The sequence below is a fragment of the Leucopleurus acutus genome, assembly GCF_964270905.1.
Source record: "Leucopleurus acutus genome assembly, chromosome: 1".
Classification (NCBI taxonomy): Eukaryota; Metazoa; Chordata; class Mammalia; order Artiodactyla; family Delphinidae; genus Leucopleurus; species Leucopleurus acutus.
In genome coordinates this window covers 120,965,176-120,975,714 of record NC_139142.1, presented here as the reverse complement: position 1 = coordinate 120,975,714, position 10,539 = coordinate 120,965,176, and positions in this window count along the sequence as shown.

The following is a 10,539-nucleotide window of genomic DNA, read 5'->3' as shown; positions in this document are numbered from 1 at the left end:
CCTCCACTTGGGTACAACTTAAACACCCCAGGAAAGAGAAAAATGGATAAAGAAGTTGTGGTACTTATGTACAATGGAATGTCACTCAGCCTTGAAATCACTGTCATAAGGCCAGCAGCAGCAGAATGAGTGGATTCAGGTACGATGATTCTAAGTGAAAGAAGTCACACAGAAAAAGAAACTTATCATAAGATACCACTCATAGACGGAATGTAAACATGGCTACACGTGAACTGAATTACAAAACAGAACACAGTCACACATTTAGAAGACGCACTTATGCCTGCTTAAGGGGAGAGGTGAGGAGGGGTGATGCAGAAAACCAGAGTTTGAACTTAGCACAGATCCCGTTCCGTAAACCACATATGTAATAGAGAAGACCTACTCTTTGCTCAGTGAACTGGACTCAACACCCCCTATGCACCGCAGAGGAATATATGTGACAAGTCAGAATCTTAAAACCTATGTATTGATATGTCTCCGTAAGGGAATCAAGTGTGTGTAGAGCGGCAGAAATACTGCAGTGAAATTCAGCTGAAGCCCATTATAAAAATAAACTTCGAAAAACAAAACAAACAAAAAAAAACACAAAGAGAGTGAAAGAGAGAGAAATTCTTACAAAATTCGTCCAGGGGCTGTGATGCACCCTGGATTGACCTTACCTACCCCCACGGCTGGATGACACATGAGGCTGGACACTTGGGGCTGAGAGGATTGGTGAGGTTGGGTGAGCAAATGCAGACCCTTTAAAGCGGTACTGCGCGCTACCCATTCCATGGGCCCCAACTCTCCAGGTTTAAGGGTCTCTTCCTACAGCTAAAACACGCATGGGAAACCCAGAGGATGGTACACCGTGTGATCGGGAAAGGTTTCTAAAACGTACCTCACTTTTCCTCTCCTGGTGCTCGGGTTCGCCATTCCAGCCGCTTTACTAACAATCTCCCCATTTGGAGAGTCAGCGCCTTAAACCTCCTGTTTCGCACAGTCTGCAATTAGTGCGGCGGATGAACGGGATGACGGGGAACCAATGAGGGAACAGCTGTAGGTGTTTGGACGGGCACATGCACCTCTAATTTCCCATCAGGAGGAAGAATTAACCAAAGCCTCAGCCTGCCGCCCCGGAACCAGAATAGGGCCTGAAGCAATCCTGCGGTTTTGCGGCCGGTTCACAAAAGAGCGAGTTGAAAAATGGAGCTCAGGGGCACTGCAGTTCACAAACCTGCAGAGTTAAAAAGGACAACTTTCGTCGAAAAATATATTGAGGTAAGGCAACGAAGAGGAGTTGAAACCAAGGCAGAATTGCAGCAAACAGGTTTCACCAGGTAGATTGGAGTCTCCTTTAAAGCACAGGACAAGCGGCCGAACTTCGACGATGACGCAGTTGCCCAAAAAGGGCGTATGCGTTTTCGCCTGAATATATTCAGGCGAAAACGCATGCGCCCTTCTTGGCCAATCAAGGAAGCGGGCAATGGAAATCCGCACAGCAAAGAAGTCTCTCTTCAACCGGTCCAAAGGGCCATCCGAAAAAAGTGTAAAAACCAGAGAGGCAGGACAGGCCATGCAGACCAGGGAGCCTTGTTACCCTGATTGGCCGGATTTTAATTGCCAACAGCCACTCTGGAGAAGTGTATGGTGTGTCCGGAAACATGTGAAAAACAGAGCTACAGAGCACAGGGCACTTCCACTCATGGGCATATATCTTGGGAAATATAAAAATCAGCAAGACACAGCCACCCCAAAGCTTAGGGCTCCTCTGTTTACAAAATCCTCCACTTGGGTACAACTTAAACACCCCAGGAAAGAGAAAAATGGATAAAGAAGTTGTGGTACTTATGTACAATGGAATGTCACTCAGCCTTGAAATCACTGTCATAAGGCCAGCAGCAGCAGAATGAGTGGATTCAGGTACGATGATTCTAAGTGAAAGAAGTCACACAGAAAAAGAAACTTATCATAAGATACCACTCATAGACGGAATGTAAACATGGCTACACGTGAACTGAATTACAAAACAGAACACAGTCACACATTTAGAAGACGCACTTATGCCTGCTTAAGGGGAGAGGTGAGGAGGGGTGATGCAGAAAACCAGAGTTTGAACTTAGCACAGATCCCGTTCCGTAAACCACATATGTAATAGAGAAGACCTACTCTTTGCTCAGTGAACTGGACTCAACACCCCCTATGCACCGCAGAGGAATATATGTGACAAGTCAGAATCTTAAAACCTATGTATTGATATGTCTCCGTAAGGGAATCAAGTGTGTGTAGAGCGGCAGAAATACTGCAGTGAAATTCAGCTGAAGCCCATTATAAAAATAAACTTCGAAAAACAAAACAAACAAAAAAAAACACAAAGAGAGTGAAAGAGAGAGAAATTCTTACAAAATTCGTCCAGGGGCTGTGATGCACCCTGGATTGACCTTACCTACCCCCACGGCTGGATGACACATGAGGCTGGACACTTGGGGCTGAGAGGATTGGTGAGGTTGGGTGAGCAAATGCAGACCCTTTAAAGCGGTACTGCGCGCTACCCATTCCATGGGCCCCAACTCTCCAGGTTTAAGGGTCTCTTCCTACAGCTAAAACACGCATGGGAAACCCAGAGGATGGTACACCGTGTGATCGGGAAAGGTTTCTAAAACGTACCTCACTTTTCCTCTCCTGGTGCTCGGGTTCGCCATTCCAGCCGCTTTACTAACAATCTCCCCATTTGGAGAGTCAGCGCCTTAAACCTCCTGTTTCGCACAGTCTGCAATTAGTGCGGAGGATGAACGGGATGACGGGGAACCAATGAGGGAACAGCTGTAGGTGTTTGGACGGGCACATGCACCTCTAATTTCCCATCAGGAGGAAGAATTAACCAAAGCCTCAGCCTGCCGCCCCAGAACCAGAATAGGGCCTGAAGCAATCCTGCGGTTTTGCGGCCGGTTCACAAAAGAGCGAGTTGAAAAATGGAGCTCAGGGGCACTGCAGTTCACAAACCTGCAGAGTTAAAAAGGACAACTTTCGTCGAAAAATATATTGAGGTAAGGCAACGAAGAGGAGTTGAAACCAAGGCAGAATTGCAGCAAACAGGTTTCACCAGGTAGATTGGAGTCTCCTTTAAAGCACAGGACAAGCGGCCGAACTTCGACGATGACGCAGTTGCCCAAAAAGGGCGTATGCGTTTTCGCCTGAATATATTCAGGCGAAAACGCATGCGCCCTTCTTGGCCAATCAAGGAAGCGGGCAATGGAAATCCGCACAGCAAAGAAGTCTCTCTTCAACCGGTCCAAAGGGCCATCCGAAAAAAGTGTAAAAACCAGAGAGGCAGGACAGGCCATGCAGACCAGGGAGCCTTGTTACCCTGATTGGCCGGATTTTAATTGCCAACAGCCACTCTGGAGAAGTGTATGGTGTGTCCGGAAACATGTGAAAAACAGAGCTACAGAGCACAGGGCACTTCCACTCATGGGCATATATCTTGGGAAATATAAAAATCAACAAGACACAGCCACCCCAAAGCTTAGGGCTCCTCTGTTTACAAAATCCTCCACTTGGGTACAACTTAAACACCCCAGGAAAGAGAAAAATGGATAAAGAAGTTGTGGTACTTATGTACAATGGAATGTCACTCAGCCTTGAAATCACTGTCATAAGGCCAGCAGCAGCAGAATGAGTGGATTCAGGTACGATGATTCTAAGTGAAAGAAGTCACACAGAAAAAGAAACTTATCATAAGATACCACTCATAGACGGAATGTAAACATGGCTACACGTGAACTGAATTACAAAACAGGACACAGTCACACATTTAGAAGACGCACTTATGCCTGCTTAAGGGGAGAGGTGAGGAGGGGTGATGCAGAAAACCAGAGTTTGAACTTAGCACAGATCCCGTTCCGTAAACCACATATGTAATAGAGAAGACCTACTCTTTGCTCAGTGAACTGGACTCAACACCCCCTATGCACCGCAGAGGAATATATGTGACAAGTCAGAATCTTAAAACCTATGTATTGATATGTCTCCGTAAGGGAATCAAGTGTGTGTAGAGCGGCAGAAATACTGCAGTGAAATTCAGCTGAAGCCCATTATAAAAATAAACTTCGAAAAACAAAACAAAACAAAAAAAACACAAAGAGAGTGAAAGAGAGAGAAATTCTTACAAAATTCGTCCAGGGGCTGTGATGCACCCTGGATTGACCTTACCTACCCCCACGGCTGGATGACACATGAGGCTGGACACTTGGGGCTGAGAGGATTGGTGAGGTTGGGTGAGCAAATGCAGACCCTTTAAAGCGGTACTGCGCGCTACCCATTCCATGGGCCCCAACTCTCCAGGTTTAAGGGTCTCTTCCTACAGCTAAAACACGCATGGGAAACCCAGAGGATGGTACACCGTGTGATCGGGAAAGGTTTCTAAAACGTACCTCACTTTTCCTCTCCTGGTGCTCGGGTTCGCCATTCCAGCCGCTTTACTAACAATCTCCCCATTTGGAGAGTCAGCGCCTTAAACCTCCTGTTTCGCACAGTCTGCAATTAGTGCGGCGGATGAACGGGATGACGGGGAACCAATGAGGGAACAGCTGTAGGTGTTTGGACGGGCACATGCACCTCTAATTTCCCATCAGGAGGAAGAATTAACCAAAGCCTCAGCCTGCCGCCCCGGAACCAGAATAGGGCCTGAAGCAATCCTGCGGTTTTGCGGCCGGTTCACAAAAGAGCGAGTTGAAAAATGGAGCTCAGGGGCACTGCAGTTCACAAACCTGCAGAGTTAAAAAGGACAACTTTCGTCGAAAAATATATTGAGGTAAGGCAACGAAGAGGAGTTGAAACCAAGGCAGAATTGCAGCAAACAGGTTTCACCAGGTAGATTGGAGTCTCCTTTAAAGCACAGGACAAGCGGCCGAACTTCGACGATGACGCAGTTGCCCAAAAAGGGCGTATGCGTTTTCGCCTGAATATATTCAGGCGAAAACGCATGCGCCCTTCTTGGCCAATCAAGGAAGCGGGCAATGGAAATCCGCACAGCAAAGAAGTCTCTCTTCAACCGGTCCAAAGGGCCATCCGAAAAAAGTGTAAAAACCAGAGAGGCAGGACAGGCCATGCAGACCAGGGAGCCTTGTTACCCTGATTGGCCGGATTTTAATTGCCAACAGCCACTCTGGAGAAGTGTATGGTGTGTCCGGAAACATGTGAAAAACAGAGCTACAGAGCACAGGGCACTTCCACTCATGGGCATATATCTTGGGAAATATAAAAATCAACAAGACACAGCCACCCCAAAGCTTAGGGCTCCTCTGTTTACAAAATCCTCCACTTGGGTACAACTTAAACACCCCAGGAAAGAGAAAAATGGATAAAGAAGTTGTGGTACTTATGTACAATGGAATGTCACTCAGCCTTGAAATCACTGTCATAAGGCCAGCAGCAGCAGAATGAGTGGATTCAGGTACGATGATTCTAAGTGAAAGAAGTCACACAGAAAAAGAAACTTATCATAAGATACCACTCATAGACGGAATGTAAACATGGCTACACGTGAACTGAATTACAAAACAGGACACAGTCACACATTTAGAAGACGCACTTATGCCTGCTTAAGGGGAGAGGTGAGGAGGGGTGATGCAGAAAACCAGAGTTTGAACTTAGCACAGATCCCGTTCCGTAAACCACATATGTAATAGAGAAGACCTACTCTTTGCTCAGTGAACTGGACTCAACACCCCCTATGCACCGCAGAGGAATATATGTGACAAGTCAGAATCTTAAAACCTATGTATTGATATGTCTCCGTAAGGGAATCAAGTGTGTGTAGAGCGGCAGAAATACTGCAGTGAAATTCAGCTGAAGCCCATTATAAAACTAAACTTCGAAAAACAAAACAAAACAAAAAAAACACAAAGAGAGTGAAAGAGAGAGAAATTCTTACAAAATTCGTCCAGGGGCTGTGATGCACCCTGGATTGACCTTACCTACCCCCACGGCTGGATGACACATGAGGCTGGACACTTGGGGCTGAGAGGATTGGTGAGGTTGGGTGAGCAAATGCAGACCCTTTAAAGCGGTACTGCGCGCTACCCATTCCATGGGCCCCAACTCTCCAGGTTTAAGGGTCTCTTCCTACAGCTAAAACACGCATGGGAAACCCAGAGGATGGTACACCGTGTGATCGGGAAAGGTTTCTAAAACGTACCTCACTTTTCCTCTCCTGGTGCTCGGGTTCGCCATTCCAGCCGCTTTACTAACAATCTCCCCATTTGGAGAGTCAGCGCCTTAAACCTCCTGTTTCGCACAGTCTGCAATTAGTGCGGCGGATGAACGGGATGACGGGGAACCAATGAGGGAACAGCTGTAGGTGTTTGGACGGGCACATGCACCTCTAATTTCCCATCAGGAGGAAGAATTAACCAAAGCCTCAGCCTGCCGCCCCGGAACCAGAATAGGGCCTGAAGCAATCCTGCGGTTTTGCGGCCGGTTCACAAAAGAGCGAGTTGAAAAATGGAGCTCAGGGGCACTGCAGTTCACAAACCTGCAGAGTTAAAAAGGACAACTTTCGTCGAAAAATATATTGAGGTAAGGCAACGAAGAGGAGTTGAAACCAAGGCAGAATTGCAGCAAACAGGTTTCACCAGGTAGATTGGAGTCTCCTTTAAAGCACAGGACAAGCGGCCGAACTTCGACGATGACGCAGTTGCCCAAAAAGGGCGTATGCGTTTTCGCCTGAATATATTCAGGCGAAAACGCATGCGCCCTTCTTGGCCAATCAAGGAAGCGGGCAATGGAAATCCGCACAGCAAAGAAGTCTCTCTTCAACCGGTCCAAAGGGCCATCCGAAAAAAGTGTAAAAACCAGAGAGGCAGGACAGGCCATGCAGACCAGGGAGCCTTGTTACCCTGATTGGCCGGATTTTAATTGCCAACAGCCACTCTGGAGAAGTGTATGGTGTGTCCGGAAACATGTGAAAAACAGAGCTACAGAGCACAGGGCACTTCCACTCATGGGCATATATCTTGGGAAATATAAAAATCAGCAAGACACAGCCACCCCAAAGCTTAGGGCTCCTCTGTTTACAAAATCCTCCACTTGGGTACAACTTAAACACCCCAGGAAAGAGAAAAATGGATAAAGAAGTTGTGGTACTTATGTACAATGGAATGTCACTCAGCCTTGAAATCACTGTCATAAGGCCAGCAGCAGCAGAATGAGTGGATTCAGGTACGATGATTCTAAGTGAAAGAAGTCACACAGAAAAAGAAACTTATCATAAGATACCACTCATAGACGGAATGTAAACATGGCTACACGTGAACTGAATTACAAAACAGGACACAGTCACACATTTAGAAGACGCACTTATGCCTGCTTAAGGGGAGAGGTGAGGAGGGGTGATGCAGAAAACCAGAGTTTGAACTTAGCACAGATCCCGTTCCGTAAACCACATATGTAATAGAGAAGACCTACTCTTTGCTCAGTGAACTGGACTCAACACCCCCTATGCACCGCAGAGGAATATATGTGACAAGTCAGAATCTTAAAACCTATGTATTGATATGTCTCCGTAAGGGAATCAAGTGTGTGTAGAGCGGCAGAAATACTGCAGTGAAATTCAGCTGAAGCCCATTATAAAAATAAACTTCGAAAAACAAAACAAAACAAAAAAAACACAAAGAGAGTGAAAGAGAGAGAAATTCTTACAAAATTCGTCCAGGGGCTGTGATGCACCCTGGATTGACCTTACCTACCCCCACGGCTGGATGACACATGAGGCTGGACACTTGGGGCTGAGAGGATTGGTGAGGTTGGGTGAGCAAATGCAGACCCTTTAAAGCGGTACTGCGCGCTACCCATTCCATGGGCCCCAACTCTCCAGGTTTAAGGGTCTCTTCCTACAGCTAAAACACGCATGGGAAACCCAGAGGATGGTACACCGTGTGATCGGGAAAGGTTTCTAAAACGTACCTCACTTTTCCTCTCCTGGTGCTCGGGTTCGCCATTCCAGCCGCTTTACTAACAATCTCCCCATTTGGAGAGTCAGCGCCTTAAACCTCCTGTTTCGCACAGTCTGCAATTAGTGCGGCGGATGAACGGGATGACGGGGAACCAATGAGGGAACAGCTGTAGGTGTTTGGACGGGCACATGCACCTCTAATTTCCCATCAGGAGGAAGAATTAACCAAAGCCTCAGCCTGCCGCCCCGGAACCAGAATAGGGCCTGAAGCAATCCTGCGGTTTTGCGGCCGGTTCACAAAAGAGCGAGTTGAAAAATGGAGCTCAGGGGCACTGCAGTTCACAAACCTGCAGAGTTAAAAAGGACAACTTTCGTCGAAAAATATATTGAGGTAAGGCAACGAAGAGGAGTTGAAACCAAGGCAGAATTGCAGCAAACAGGTTTCACCAGGTAGATTGGAGTCTCCTTTAAAGCACAGGACAAGCGGCCGAACTTCGACGATGACGCAGTTGCCCAAAAAGGGCGTATGCGTTTTCGCCTGAATATATTCAGGCGAAAACGCATGCGCCCTTCTTGGCCAATCAAGGAAGCGGGCAATGGAAATCCGCACAGCAAAGAAGTCTCTCTTCAACCGGTCCAAAGGGCCATCCGAAAAAAGTGTAAAAACCAGAGAGGCAGGACAGGCCATGCAGACCAGGGAGCCTTGTTACCCTGATTGGCCGGATTTTAATTGCCAACAGCCACTCTGGAGAAGTGTATGGTGTGTCCGGAAACATGTGAAAAACAGAGCTACAGAGCACAGGGCACTTCCACTCATGGGCATATATCTTGGGAAATATAAAAATCAACAAGACACAGCCACCCCAAAGCTTAGGGCTCCTCTGTTTACAAAATCCTCCACTTGGGTACAACTTAAACACCCCAGGAAAGAGAAAAATGGATAAAGAAGTTGTGGTACTTATGTACAATGGAATGTCACTCAGCCTTGAAATCACTGTCATAAGGCCAGCAGCAGCAGAATGAGTGGATTCAGGTACGATGATTCTAAGTGAAAGAAGTCACACAGAAAAAGAAACTTATCATAAGATACCACTCATAGACGGAATGTAAACATGGCTACACGTGAACTGAATTACAAAACAGGACACAGTCACACATTTAGAAGACGCACTTATGCCTGCTTAAGGGGAGAGGTGAGGAGGGGTGATGCAGAAAACCAGAGTTTGAACTTAGCACAGATCCCGTTCCGTAAACCACATATGTAATAGAGAAGACCTACTCTTTGCTCAGTGAACTGGACTCAACACCCCCTATGCACCGCAGAGGAATATATGTGACAAGTCAGAATCTTAAAACCTATGTATTGATATGTCTCCGTAAGGGAATCAAGTGTGTGTAGAGCGGCAGAAATACTGCAGTGAAATTCAGCTGAAGCCCATTATAAAAATAAACTTCGAAAAACAAAACAAAACAAAAAAACACAAAGAGAGTGAAAGAGAGAGAAATTCTTACAAAATTCGTCCAGGGGCTGTGATGCACCCTGGATTGACCTTACCTACCCCCACGGCTGGATGACACATGAGGCTGGACACTTGGGGCTGAGAGGATTGGTGAGGTTGGGTGAGCAAATGCAGACCCTTTAAAGCGGTACTGCGCGCTACCCATTCCATGGGCCCCAACTCTCCAGGTTTAAGGGTCTCTTCCTACAGCTAAAACACGCATGGGAAACCCAGAGGATGGTACACCGTGTGATCGGGAAAGGTTTCTAAAACGTACCTCACTTTTCCTCTCCTGGTGCTCGGGTTCGCCATTCCAGCCGCTTTACTAACAATCTCCCCATTTGGAGAGTCAGCGCCTTAAACCTCCTGTTTCGCACAGTCTGCAATTAGTGCGGCGGATGAACGGGATGACGGGGAACCAATGAGGGAACAGCTGTAGGTGTTTGGACGGGCACATGCACCTCTAATTTCCCATCAGGAGGAAGAATTAACCAAAGCCTCAGCCTGCCGCCCCGGAACCAGAATAGGGCCTGAAGCAATCCTGCGGTTTTGCGGCCGGTTCACAAAAGAGCGAGTTGAAAAATGGAGCTCAGGGGCACTGCAGTTCACAAACCTGCAGAGTTAAAAAGGACAACTTTCGTCGAAAAATATATTGAGGTAAGGCAACGAAGAGGAGTTGAAACCAAGGCAGAATTGCAGCAAACAGGTTTCACCAGGTAGATTGGAGTCTCCTTTAAAGCACAGGACAAGCGGCCGAACTTCGACGATGACGCAGTTGCCCAAAAAGGGCGTATGCGTTTTCGCCTGAATATATTCAGGCGAAAACGCATGCGCCCTTCTTGGCCAATCAAGGAAGCGGGCAATGGAAATCCGCACAGCAAAGAAGTCTCTCTTCAACCGGTCCAAAGGGCCATCCGAAAAAAGTGTAAAAACCAGAGAGGCAGGACAGGCCATGCAGACCAGGGAGCCTTGTTACCCTGATTGGCCGGATTTTAATTGCCAACAGCCACTCTGGAGAAGTGTATGGTGTGTCCGGAAACATGTGAAAAACAGAGCTACAGAGCACAGGGCACTTCCACTCATGGGCATATATCTTGGGAAATA